The 12,191-nt window shown below is 38.6% G+C and overlaps 1 protein-coding gene and 1 pseudogene across 1 annotated transcript in view; one reads left to right on the plus strand and one right to left on the minus strand.

The window, feature by feature from the left end:
- Window positions 1–12,191, plus strand: part of SUGCT (succinyl-CoA:glutarate-CoA transferase) — a 917,561-nt gene that overhangs the window by 322,149 nt on the left and 583,221 nt on the right. The gene's annotated exons all lie outside the window — the stretch shown is intronic.
- LOC123521258 lies at window positions 1,912–2,980 on the minus strand (annotated as a pseudogene).

The raw sequence follows: 12,191 nt of genomic DNA on the forward strand, positions 1-12,191 counted from the left end.
CCTACAATTAAGAGAACATTTCAGAGACTTTTCTGACACCCACTTTGAGGTCCCCCACCCCTCTACTTCATGACCTTTCGCTTTTTTCGTATTTTTCTTGATGTCTTGCTGCTTTCTTGATGTCTTCCCACAGCTCATCAGATCTTCTGTCCTTAGGATGTTCTTGAGATTTTCTCAAAGTTCAGGTGGGGTGAACTCATGGTAAGGAACCTTAACGAGACTAAGGTAAGTGTATTGCTAAGAGAATCTGTGTGCAACCATCCAGAATTGAACATGGATATTTCAAGACATTTGTTTGGAATCAACCCTGCAGGAAAGAACTAGAACCTGAGTATTTCCCACATATAATGAAACCCTATCATTTGAAAAGTGAAACACCTAGAAAAGCAATCAAATGACAATTTACATTAGTAAAACAAACAATACGTACATAAGTATAGAACGTGCATTGTTTACCTTTACTGGACTCTACCTTAGTAGACCAGAAGATGCTTTCTGGATGCCTTTGATTACACAAACAGTTTTAATTTCTTATGGTGTTGGATGGTCTCTAGGATCTAAAGGTCTTGATGATACAACCACTGGGGTACACATTCTGGCCACACCGAGGGCATCGTCACTTTGTCATCAGCCTTGGGAGGCTCTGAATAGAGAGGCTATGCCATACTCAGCCTTTTGACTTGTGGAACCTGTGAGGTAATAACAGATGCTTTTAATATGCTTAATTTGTTGTAATGTTGCACAACATAGAAATCTAGTACTTTTTAAAACATGGTATAATTCACATGATCTTTAAGCTTCATGTGATAGTCACTTCTTCAGAACTGATATATATCTCTTTGATAATATAGCCCTGCATAAGTATTTTGATGTTTAAGTAGGGCAATCGGTTTTACTTGAAATTTTAAAAAATTTTATGTTAGATGAAAGAGTCAATTTTGCTTCCCCCCCATAAACTATTAAGTAGTTATATTAATTATCCAATAGGCATTAGGTCAAAGTTATTGAATTTCTTGTGGCAAGGGGCAGAGTTTTTCAGTAGAAAGAAGCTTTTTATAAAGAGTTACAGTAAATCTGCTCTAGGGATTGGTTTCTCCTGAGAGCTTAGCTTCTCTGTGGATAAATACTGGAAAATTCTCTTACCGGCTTTCCTCCAGCTACTCAATATTTTTTGTCTCCTTGTTATTTGGGCTTTCATTTATCACCGCCTTGCCTCATTTCTTTCCTTTTTTTCTCTTGTTGCATGTAACTGTACTTGTCACCACTTTTTGACACAGCAGGTGATCTAGGTACTTCGTTTCTACTCACCAGCTTAGCCTAGTGACTTTGAACTACCTTGACAGTAGCTTAGGTAGGCATATAATTTTGCTACTCTAAAATATATCGTTCTCTTTGGAAAACAATCCCTGTGGATACTGAGTCCATTGAATTGGTTCAGTGTGGCGCACTGATTTCTAAAAGTCTAGTACATGTGCCATTGGGAACTATAGGAGGATGGTAGACATAGAAACAAGACTCTGGAAGATGAAAGTCGATGCGTTTTTTTAAGACTTCATGTAGTTACATACACTTCAACATTTCAGTAATTGAAAAATTGGTTTACTGAACAATATGCTTAATAGCTAAAACTTTGGACCACAATATTAATATTAGGTTATATATACCTTATGACAGCATCACCTCCATCCATTAGATTCACAAATATGAAAGCAAAACAGAATTATTAGCTCTGCTATTAGTTCCTAAAGTTACACAATATCACTTAGAAGTAGAAAGAAATCATATCTCTCCCTTAGTTATAGTAATGCCATACAGAGTTTTAAAAAATGTTAACAAAAATAAAGAAAAAAATGGAAAAATATATTATCGGGGAATTCAGGGAAAGTACTGAACACGTGTACAAATTGACTCTTAGTTGACTTCTTCCATTTGTGACATATCATCATCACCTTCAAGGGGTGACATTTCTTCAGTGATGACAACTTGGTATTGTCAGCTATGGAGTCATTATCATCAATCCCCAGGCCAATCTTGATCACCCTGTAGATCTGGTTGGGACATATCTGGTGAATCTTCAAGACTGAAGCCAGATGTCAGCAACGCAGTTTCATAGAATCATCAGATCTTTCAAGGACTTGTCCTTCTTGTTGATTGTGGCCTTCTGCAGCAAAATCTCGATGAAGTATCGGGGTTCATCTCCAGGTGTTTCCTAGCTGTCATGTAGCTCATTATTGAGGTGGCTGTCAGCGATGGGCCTTCATAATTCTCTCCATGTTTACTGTCCAACCATTCATGCATGTAACAATGCAGCAGTGGGATGTGACGAATTGGTTTGACACCCCCACCTTTCCCACTTTTTCCTCCAAAACGACCTTCATTATTTTTGCAGAGGTTTTCGCACTTGGTCTTCTTTTCCTCCTCTTCATCTTCTGGTGGCTCCAAGCCCTCTTTGGTGCAGGACATTAAGGTCTTTTCATTGAATTCCTTTAGCTGATGGACAGAGGGTTCATTGATGGGCTTGATCAGGTAGATAGATCAGTTCTAAGCCGTACTCCCAGAGGCAATCAACAAAGGCCAAGTTAGACACTTGGTCCTTAGTTTTCCCCACACTATAGTAGTTGTTTCTGGTTCTCCAGCTTGGTGCAGTAGTCCTTGGGAGAAACCATATTGCCACCCAAGGCAGACTTCTGCAGGTGTAACAGCTCTGAAAGTTTCTTTTGATTTCAGGAGTCTTCATGGATTCCAGGTTTCATGTTTTTTGGAGAACTGCTCATAACATTTTTGTTGTTCTCTTTATCTTTGGCCAGCTTGGTGAAGAGTTCTAAGCACTTCTTGACCAAATGCTTCCTGATAACTTTCAAAAGTTTGCTTTGCTGCAACATCTCCAGGGAAGTATTTAGAGGAAGAGCCTTGGAGACCATTTCAAAATGAATGAAATTCAGATAGATACTCATCAGACCAGCTCCTCACAGTTGTCCATGATGAAAACTTGGCAATTACAGCATAAATCTTAGGACAAAGAGGAGTGCTCAGAATTCTAACTGTCCTTTATGGCCTGGTGGACCTCCTAGTCATTGGTCAAACTCTTATAGAATTCTGTATTCTTCATTGGTAATATCATCAGAATTTCTGGTCCAGCTAGCTTGGTTTTGTTGAGGACCTCTTTGATTGTCTCCTCATCCTCCTCCTTGTCACTATTTTCTTTGTCAGAACCAAATTCTTCCATTTCAGATTTGTCACCAGACTCCTTTTATTCTTTTTCTTTTTTTTCTGTGTTCTCTTTCTTTTGTGACTCACTTCTTTATACAGTGGTTTCTCCACAAAAGAGTAATTGGATAGCCGATAAACTGAGAATGCTTTTGCATTATATCCTTCATTCTTCTCTCTTCCAAGTACTTGGTTTTATCCTTTTTCAGATGCAGGATAACCTTTGTCTCACAACCTATGGGCTCACTTGTGTGGGTCCTAACTGTGAATGGCCCTCCCCTGAAGACTCCCATGCATACTGGGCTTGTTGTTGTGCTTGATGATCACCATCACTTTCTTAACCACCAAGTAGACCAAGTAGAAGCCCACTACCAACTGGCCAATCATGGAGATGTTGATGCCATAAAGGCTTTGGTATTCGATTTGTTGATCAAATAGATTTTAGTCATCCCCATGCCAGTGTCCACAATGGTCAGGGTTTGGTCCTGCTTGCCAATTTTATACCAACTCTAGTAAGACAAGTTCTGTGGCAGAAGACAAGGTCACATAGACTAAAGAGGCAGATTATAATAGGTAGGGTGTAGGTCAAAGAGGCAGTGATATGATGTTTTTTATAAGCCACTGAAAACCGGGAGATTCTATAAACAAAGAACATCATCTCAATAAATCTCTTATTATAGAATAGAGAAACTGGATATTTTTATTTTTTATTGTAATTGGATGAAAGTTTATAGAGTAAATTTGTTTTCCATTCGACAGTTACATAGACTTTATTTTGTGACATGAATACAATCCCCCATATATCACACTATTTCATTTTATTCCTGTTTGCCATTTCCCTTTGATCTAGATTATCCTTTTTTGCCTTCTTAGCTTTATCCCTGGGCAAATGACATCCTTTTGATTTTTATATGGTTGATATGACTGTCTATCTCCCTGGTGTTAGTGTTCACTTTATAGGTCAGTCTATTGTTAGTATAAAAGTTGAGTTATGGGAGTATATTAATCTGGGTAGACTAGAGAAACAAATTCACAAACATGCACATGTATATGAGAGAGTTTCATATAAAGGGTAATTGTACATTAAGAAAACATCCCAACCCAGCCCAGTCCAAGGCCATAAGTCTGATATTAGCCCATATGTCCAATACCAATCTATGAAGTCCTTTCAGGTACATGAAACACATCAATGAAGCCAAATGCAGGAGGATCAGTGGGTAGAAAGTCTTTGGATCCAGTGGTGTTGTAAGCATCTCAGCACTGGCAGGGGTCTCTCTGTGGCTTCTCTGGCTTCAGAGGTCTGGTTGCATCCATGTGACTTGTCCGGCTCGGGGCACTAGGGTAGTTCCATGTGTCTTGTCAGCTGCAATGTCTCCCAGGGAGTGGCAGAGAGAGAAGTGTCTCCTCCCTCCAAGGAAGAAGTACTGGATTTCCCAAAATTCTCAGGAGAAGGCCATGCCCACAAAGAGGCCTCATTGGCTATGTTCTGATTGACAAGCAAGGCTCAACCCCTATGCTCTTAATCCTCAAATTGACAAACGATTATATATCTACCACAGGGAGTGAATTTAGTTCCAGGCTTGAAGGATGACTAACAACCATAGTGTCAGGGACTCCACTGTTCTCAGTCAGATCAATAAGCCTGGTCTTTTTTTAACATTTTGAATTTTGTCCCACATTTTCTCCTACACTATCCAAGGCTTCCAGTTGCGATCCTCTTCTGAGTGGTCAGCATTGGTGGCCAGGCCACATCTGATTCTGGTCGCAGGGCTGTCCAGGCTGAGGAACCTTTGGCCTATTAGCTCTCATTGTTTTCTTGCATTCTTACACTTCATTGCTGCAGATGGGGAGAGATCAATATTTCTACCTTACAGGGCCACTCACCAAGTTTGTTTTTTTTAAATCTCTCTCCCATGTCTTACTGCACATAGTTATACAGTTATACCACCAGAGCCCTCAAATAGAGCCCTGCGAAGGCCTTGGTACATTTAGGGCCCCAGCGTTTTTGTTTTTTGTTTTAAATAACATTTTATGGTGCATTTGTTGAAGATTTACAGAGCAGATCAGCTTTTCACTTAACAATTCATACATATATTTTCTTTTTAGTTTATTAATTGTAATCCCCACAAAGTAATATCACTTATCCCACTTCCTCCCTGTATTTTCTAGTTCCACTCCTTCATTTTCCCAAACACTCCCGAACTTTGTCCTGGGGTAAATGCTGCCTGCCTGACCTCAAATGGTTGATTATTCTAAGGTGTTTGTGCATCACTACTGTTATTGTTTCCTTTACAGACCTGCCTATTGTTGACTGACAATTGAGTCAGGTGATGAGTTCATTTTCAGACCTCAGGGTTGACTTGGTCTTAGTCTCAGGAGATTACACCTGTCTTCTATTACCACTAAGCTTGGCCATTTCTATGATTTAGAATTTCTGTTCTATAGTGTCACAATGAGTTGGAATTGATTTTATGGTAGTGAGTTTTTTGGAGCTATTCAGGACTTTTAGATTTCCAAACTTATTTGTCCTATTGCTCTTGTTTCAGGAAAAACAGAAAACAGCAACTTTATTACTGTGGCTCATGATCCAGGGTAATTTATAGCTATCTGTTGTTACAGCCCCCTGGACCATTTCAGCATTCCTCAGGGGGCAGTATCATCCACCTAGGGAAACTCTTCTAAGGTAATTCCTTTCAGAGCAGTTGAGAGTGGTATCCAGTCACCATCGAGTTTTTCTGGTCTTAGGGTCATAGAGACTGACAGTTCTGTGGTCCATTAGTCTGGTGTACTAATTATTTCCATGCATCTTTGATTTTCTTCGCTCTTTTACCCTTTGAACAAGGAGTGACCATTAATTATGCCTTAGGTGGCCACTCACAAACTTTTGAGACCTCGGTCCCTTCTCTCCAAAGTAGGATATAGAACATTGTCATTGTGAATTGTGTTATGTAAATTGAACTTGATATTCCTTAAGACCGAGGTCCCAAATCCCTAGGCCCAGCAACTCATTCCCTCAAGAGTTTTAGGTTTTTGTAAAAAGTTTTCATAATGTTGTCCCCTGAATACCACATTCCTGGGTATACTTACAGTAAAGATAAATACACATACACAAGAATCCTGTAAAACCAATGTTTTCCTGGGAATGCTTGCACACCCATGTAGCCTGTGGGTCTATCCATGTTACCTATATGTAGATTATGGTTATTTCAGGATTGTGGATATTACAGTATATAAACTGTTGCTTTCAACCCCTTTATTCCTCCCAGTATCTTCCTCTGCCTTCATCATTTTTAGCTGACCCATCTCTTATTGTATATGGCTTTTCCCTTCACCCAAGTTAATAGGTATTTAACCGCTAGCCACTAATTTACTGTTTACCTACCTCCTATAGCACTGGTGACTATCAAGGAATAATTCTTTTAGTGTGAAAACCTCTTCTAGACTTTTTACAATAACGGTCTCATGCAATATTTGTTCCATTGTGATTGGCTTATTTCATTCCGCAAAATACCCTCTGCAAAATGCCTCGTAACAGGTTTACCCATGTTATGAGGTCTTTCGTAGACTCGTTCTTCGTCTTTAACCTTGTGTAGTATTCCGTCATATGTATGTGCCATAGTTGTTTATCCTTTCTTACATGAGTGAGCATTTAGGTTGTTTTTAACTTTTTGCTGTGTGTTGTGAATAGTGCTGTGATGAATATAGGTATATATATATCAATCCATATCATGGTTCTTATTTCTCCCAGTTATATACTAAATAGAGGGATTTTTGGCTCATCTGGTACTTATATTTCAAAATTTTAAGGAAGCACCATTTGTTTTTCACAGTGGCTACGCCATTTTACACTCCCACCAGCAGTGTATGCGTGCTCCACTCTTTCCACATCCTAACACACTTGTTATTTTCTAATTGTTGAACTTTGCTATTGTTACTGGGATGAGGTGATATCTCATTGTTTTTTTTGTGTGTGTGTGTGATTGCTGTTTGTTAATGATCACGAACACTTCTTCATATGTCTGCTGAACATTTTACCTGTCTGTTCATGTCATATTCCCATTTTCAAGTTAAGTTATTGGTCTTTTTCAGTTTATGTGTTGAAATTTTTAGAATTTTTAGGCATTTTCCATAATCCAGATATATCATTGCCAAATTTTCCTCCAATCTATGAGTTGTCTTTTGATTCTTTTGATGAAATCTTTTGATGCATGGAGGCACTTGATTTGGGGGAGATCCCAGTCATCCAGTTGTTCTTGTGCGGTTTGTGTGTTCTCAGTTATGTTTGATAGTGTATTTGTGCTGTGTATTCGGGTCCTTACATTTGTTCCTATTTTTTCATTGATCATATTTATAGTTATACATTTTATATACAGCTCTTTGATCCATCTTAAGTTTGTTTTTGGATATGTGTTGTTTCATTTATTCTGCTAATGGTTATCCAGCTTTGCTAATACCATTTATTAGTCTATTTCTTCTCTATTTTAATGTGTTTCAACCCTTTGTAGAAGCGTCACTGTTCATAGTGAACAATGAACTATAAACATAGTGAACAACAAAGTCTGTTTACTTCTGAGTTCTTGATTCTGTTGCATTGGTTGATGTGCCTATCATTGTACCCATACCAGGCTGTTTTGACTACCATGGCTTTGTGGTAAGTTTTGAAATTGGGAAGTGTGAAGGCTCCTACTTTGTTCTTCAGTTGTGCTTTGCTTATCCATAGTCTTTTATTGTTCCATGCGAAGCTTTTCCATTTCCTTAAAGAATGATGTCGGAATTTGGATCAGGATTGCATTGTATTTGTAAGTCACTGCGTGGTAGTGTCATTTTTACAATGTTAAGTCCTCCTATCCATGACTTGGTATATTCTTATATTTACATCAGACCCTTTTGGTTTCATGTAATAGCATTTTATCTTTTTCTTTGTATTGCTTTTTTAATTCTCTGGTTAGATTTAATCATAACTATTTAATATTTTGGGTGGCTATCATGAATGGTCTTGTTTTCTTAGTTTCCTTGTAGAGCACTCTTCATTAGTTTAAAAGAACCTGACTAACTATTGTATGGTGATCTTGTGCTCACAAGCTTTTAAGACCCTAAATGCTGCTCACCTAAATAAGATGTAGAACACTGTCTCTGTGGAATATAATATGTCAATTTTCCTTAGTGTTCCCTGAAGTTATAGTGTTGAGTCCCAGACCCAGCAATTTCCTCTGGCATTTTTTCTCTATGCCCTCTGAGTATTGAGCAGCTAAGTTAGTGAAAAGAAATAAAAACACTGTGTTAAGCTCAGATATCATAAACAATACATTTTAAGCAGACTTTTAATATACGTCAGGATTCTGAAATAATGCTTTAATCCTTCCTTCATCCCCTGCTTATAACAGAGTGTTGTAAATATATTTGGAAGTTATTATGGCATGAAATATAGATTTCAAGAACATTACTGTAAAGTATATTAAGTAAGTTTCTTGGTGTGATGAGATGTATCAGAAACACTGAGGATTCTGTTTATTTATGATGTGGGAGATCCTGTTGCATAGAACAAAAGGCAGCATCCACTTATAGGCATTATAAATGAATATGGTAGATGGGTAGATCGTCATGGATTTTATTGATTAAATTTCTGGACTGATGTCAAAGGTACAGAAAACCATTGCAAAGCATGATTTGATAGCAGGGATTCAATTTTTTTTCTGTTACTTAATTAAACACATCCAATTTTGCATATTACTAACCAATTCTAGACCTATACAGTATCCCCAATCTACTCATGAATCACTTGATTCATTACTGAAATGGGAAAAATACTTCTGGATTGAATTAGAAGGAAAAAGAGGAGAGCTATATTCATTAGTCAGTTAAAAAATGACTTTCCTGAATTCTTTTCTTGCCATGGTTTGTCCTTTGGCAGCTCTCTCTTCACCTTTTGGCTGGGTTCTGGTGTCTCAGGGAGCAAATAGGAGTTCGTTCAAGATTTGGCATATCTTTATGACCCCACAGTCCAGAACCAGTTTTGAGAAGGTCAATCGCAAAAAGGCATCCTCTTAGGGAAGAGGAGTTCAGAGACTGGAGAGCTGAGGGAAATCCTATTTCTGACATTGACTTTGGTGATCTCTGTAAGGGCCCTATCTCTGCTTTATTGTTTTATCTGACTCTGCTTCATTTTTACCCCCTGTAATACCTCAAGATTGAAAAACCCATGGCTGTCAAGTTGATTCTGACTCATAGCAATTCTATAGAACAGAACAGACCTGCCTCTTACAGTTCATATAAAAGCTAAATTATTCAGTATGTCTTATATGTCAGGTGCTAACTAAGCATTTTTCATGCATTGTCTTATATACTTGAAGCATTATATCTGTGAGGCAGCTATGACCTGCCTTTTACAGAGGAATATCAGGCCTGATGTGGCTATAGAGTTGGCAAGTTGAAGAGCTAGGAGCTCCTAAGCACTGCATTCTACTACCTCCTCATGTGGCTGGTTACCCAGGTAATTTTGGAAGTGAACAAAGAAAATCTGAATTACCATTCAGACTGTGGTAAGTGTTGTGCCAACCACTTGCCTGTCAGTTTGAATAAGGTGTTCCTGACTCAAGCCATGTTATTTTCAGTTGCTTCATGTCTACATGTCAAAGTTGGGTATTGAATAAGGAAGACCAAAGAAAACTTGATGCATTTGAACTATGGTGTTGGCAAAGAATATTGAAAGTACTATGGACTGCCAAAAGTATACACAGATATGTCATGGAAGAAGTACACACAGAATGTGTACTTTGAGGCAAGGATGGTAAGACTCTGTCTCACCTACTTTGGCCATGTTAGCAGGGACACCAGTCCTGGAGAAGGGCATAACGCTTGGGAAAGTGGAGCAGCAGTGAAAAGCGGAGGGCAGGAAAAGCCCTGGGTGAGATGGATTGATACTGTGACTATGCCAATGGGCTCAAACATAATAACAACTGTGACGATGGCACAGGACCAGGCAATGTTTTGTTCTGTTGTACATAGGGTGGCTATGAGTCGTAACTGATTCAAGGACACCTAACAACAACAACAACAACAACAACAACAACAACAACAGTGTTGTGCCACAGATATACTGAAGGCAGCTGTGTGAGGACATGGTAGATGTAAATCAATGAAATAGATGGGGAAGGCGTTTGGGTGATCACTGCTGGTCTGTCTTGGTGCTTCTGGCAGCAGTAAACATTCCTTTAGAATGATGATGGAAAATGGAGTTAGAGAAGCAGGCAGGACCCAGAGGAAGTTGCTTTTTGCATGGGGTATGTCTGAACATTTCATTGCTGGTTGTATTGTTATCCTTTGCAGCTTCTGTTCCATTCCCTTCCTCAGGATCTCGTTTTCGCTTGTCTGGATGACTGTGCAAGTCCCTGCTGTCTCATCTCTTTCTCCAAATTTATATGCTTTCTTGAGCCTGGAAGTGAGCTTTGGGTAGTATTTGGGTAGTATTTGTTTATTGATTGAAGATCAGCTTCCTTAACAGGGTGGCTACTATGGTTCCAATACATTTTTATCTTTTTGTTATAGTCATCTAATTTTGTTCTGTTGTGACTTGAGCAAAAGCTGGAGGGCTGGTGGCCTAGTGGTTGCATGTTGGGTTGCTAGCTGCAAGGTCAGCAAGCCACCAGTCGGCCCTCGGGAGAAAGACCCGGCTTTAGATTCTCATAAAGAGTGAGTCTCTGAAACCCTCAGAGGCAGTTCTGTCCTGGCCTACAGGATGACTACAATTTGGCATTGACTCACTGGAAATGAGTTTGGTTTTTTGATGTGGATAAAAGTGGGTGAAAGCTAATAGAGAAAATTGGTTTTCTATTAAATAATTCTCACACACGTTGATTTGTGCCATTAATTACAATCCTCACAATGTGACAACATTCTTCCCACTTCTTCCTATTTACATTTGTCCTTCCTCCCTACCCCATCTGCCTTCTTAATTTTTACCCTGGGAAAATTCGACTCTTTATTTTACATAGTTGATTGCTCAAAAGAGTGCATACATTCCTGGTGTTCTGGTGTTATTATTTATTTTCCAGTCCTGTCTGCCATTGGGTTGAAAGTTGAACCACTGTGGTGAGTTCAGTTCCAGGCTTGAAGGGTGTCTAAATGCCATAGTGTCAGGCGTTCCAGGACTCTTGAAAAGATCAGTAAGTAAGCCTGTTTATATATATATATAATTTTGATCCACATTTTCCCCAGGACTTCCTATTGAGATCTCTTTCTGAGCTGTCAGCAGTGATAGGCAGATAATTTCTATTTCTTCTGATCTCAGGGTCCTGCAGGCTGGGATTTGCATGATCTATTAGTTCTCGGAACTGATTGCTTCCTGGTGTTTTCAGTTTTCTTACTCTTTGCTCTGGACAGGGGTAAGCCAATACTTTCACTATAGATGGCCACTGACAAGCTTTAAGACCCAGATTGCTACTCATCAGAGAAGGATCTAGCTTGGTCTTTGTGGATTATGTTATGCCAATTTACTTAGTGTTCCCTAAGACTGTGGTTGTGAGCTTCAAGGCTCAGCAACTCATATCCTCAAGGTGTTTGAATATGGCTATTTACTTTTCATAATTTTGCTGTCTGTATACATTTCTATATTCAGCAAATATAAATACATATGTAGAAATATCATCTGTGAAATTTATATATATTCATGGATGTAGTTCCATTGACCTTCTGATCCCTGTTCAACTTGAATATCTATCTACATATCCACTTGTATATTATTATTATTACTACTTTTATTTCAAGGTTCAGTATGTAATAGTCTACCTTTGTTACCTTTAACTCTTGTGCTCCTCCCAATGTCTTCCTCTGCTTTGATCATTTTGTGCTGATCTTCTCCTCAGTGTATATTGCCTTTCTTTTTTCTTCTTCTTCTTTTTTTTTTTTAGTCTTTTCATGATATTGTTTATTTGTCCATTTGTGATGGTTTTGATTTTCTTTAGATTGAATAGTAATTCATTCTGAAA

Source organism: Echinops telfairi, unplaced genomic scaffold (assembly GCF_000313985.2).
Source record: "Echinops telfairi isolate 266 unplaced genomic scaffold, ASM31398v2 ScPeMD7_7;HRSCAF=31, whole genome shotgun sequence".
Classification (NCBI taxonomy): Eukaryota; Metazoa; Chordata; class Mammalia; order Afrosoricida; family Tenrecidae; genus Echinops; species Echinops telfairi.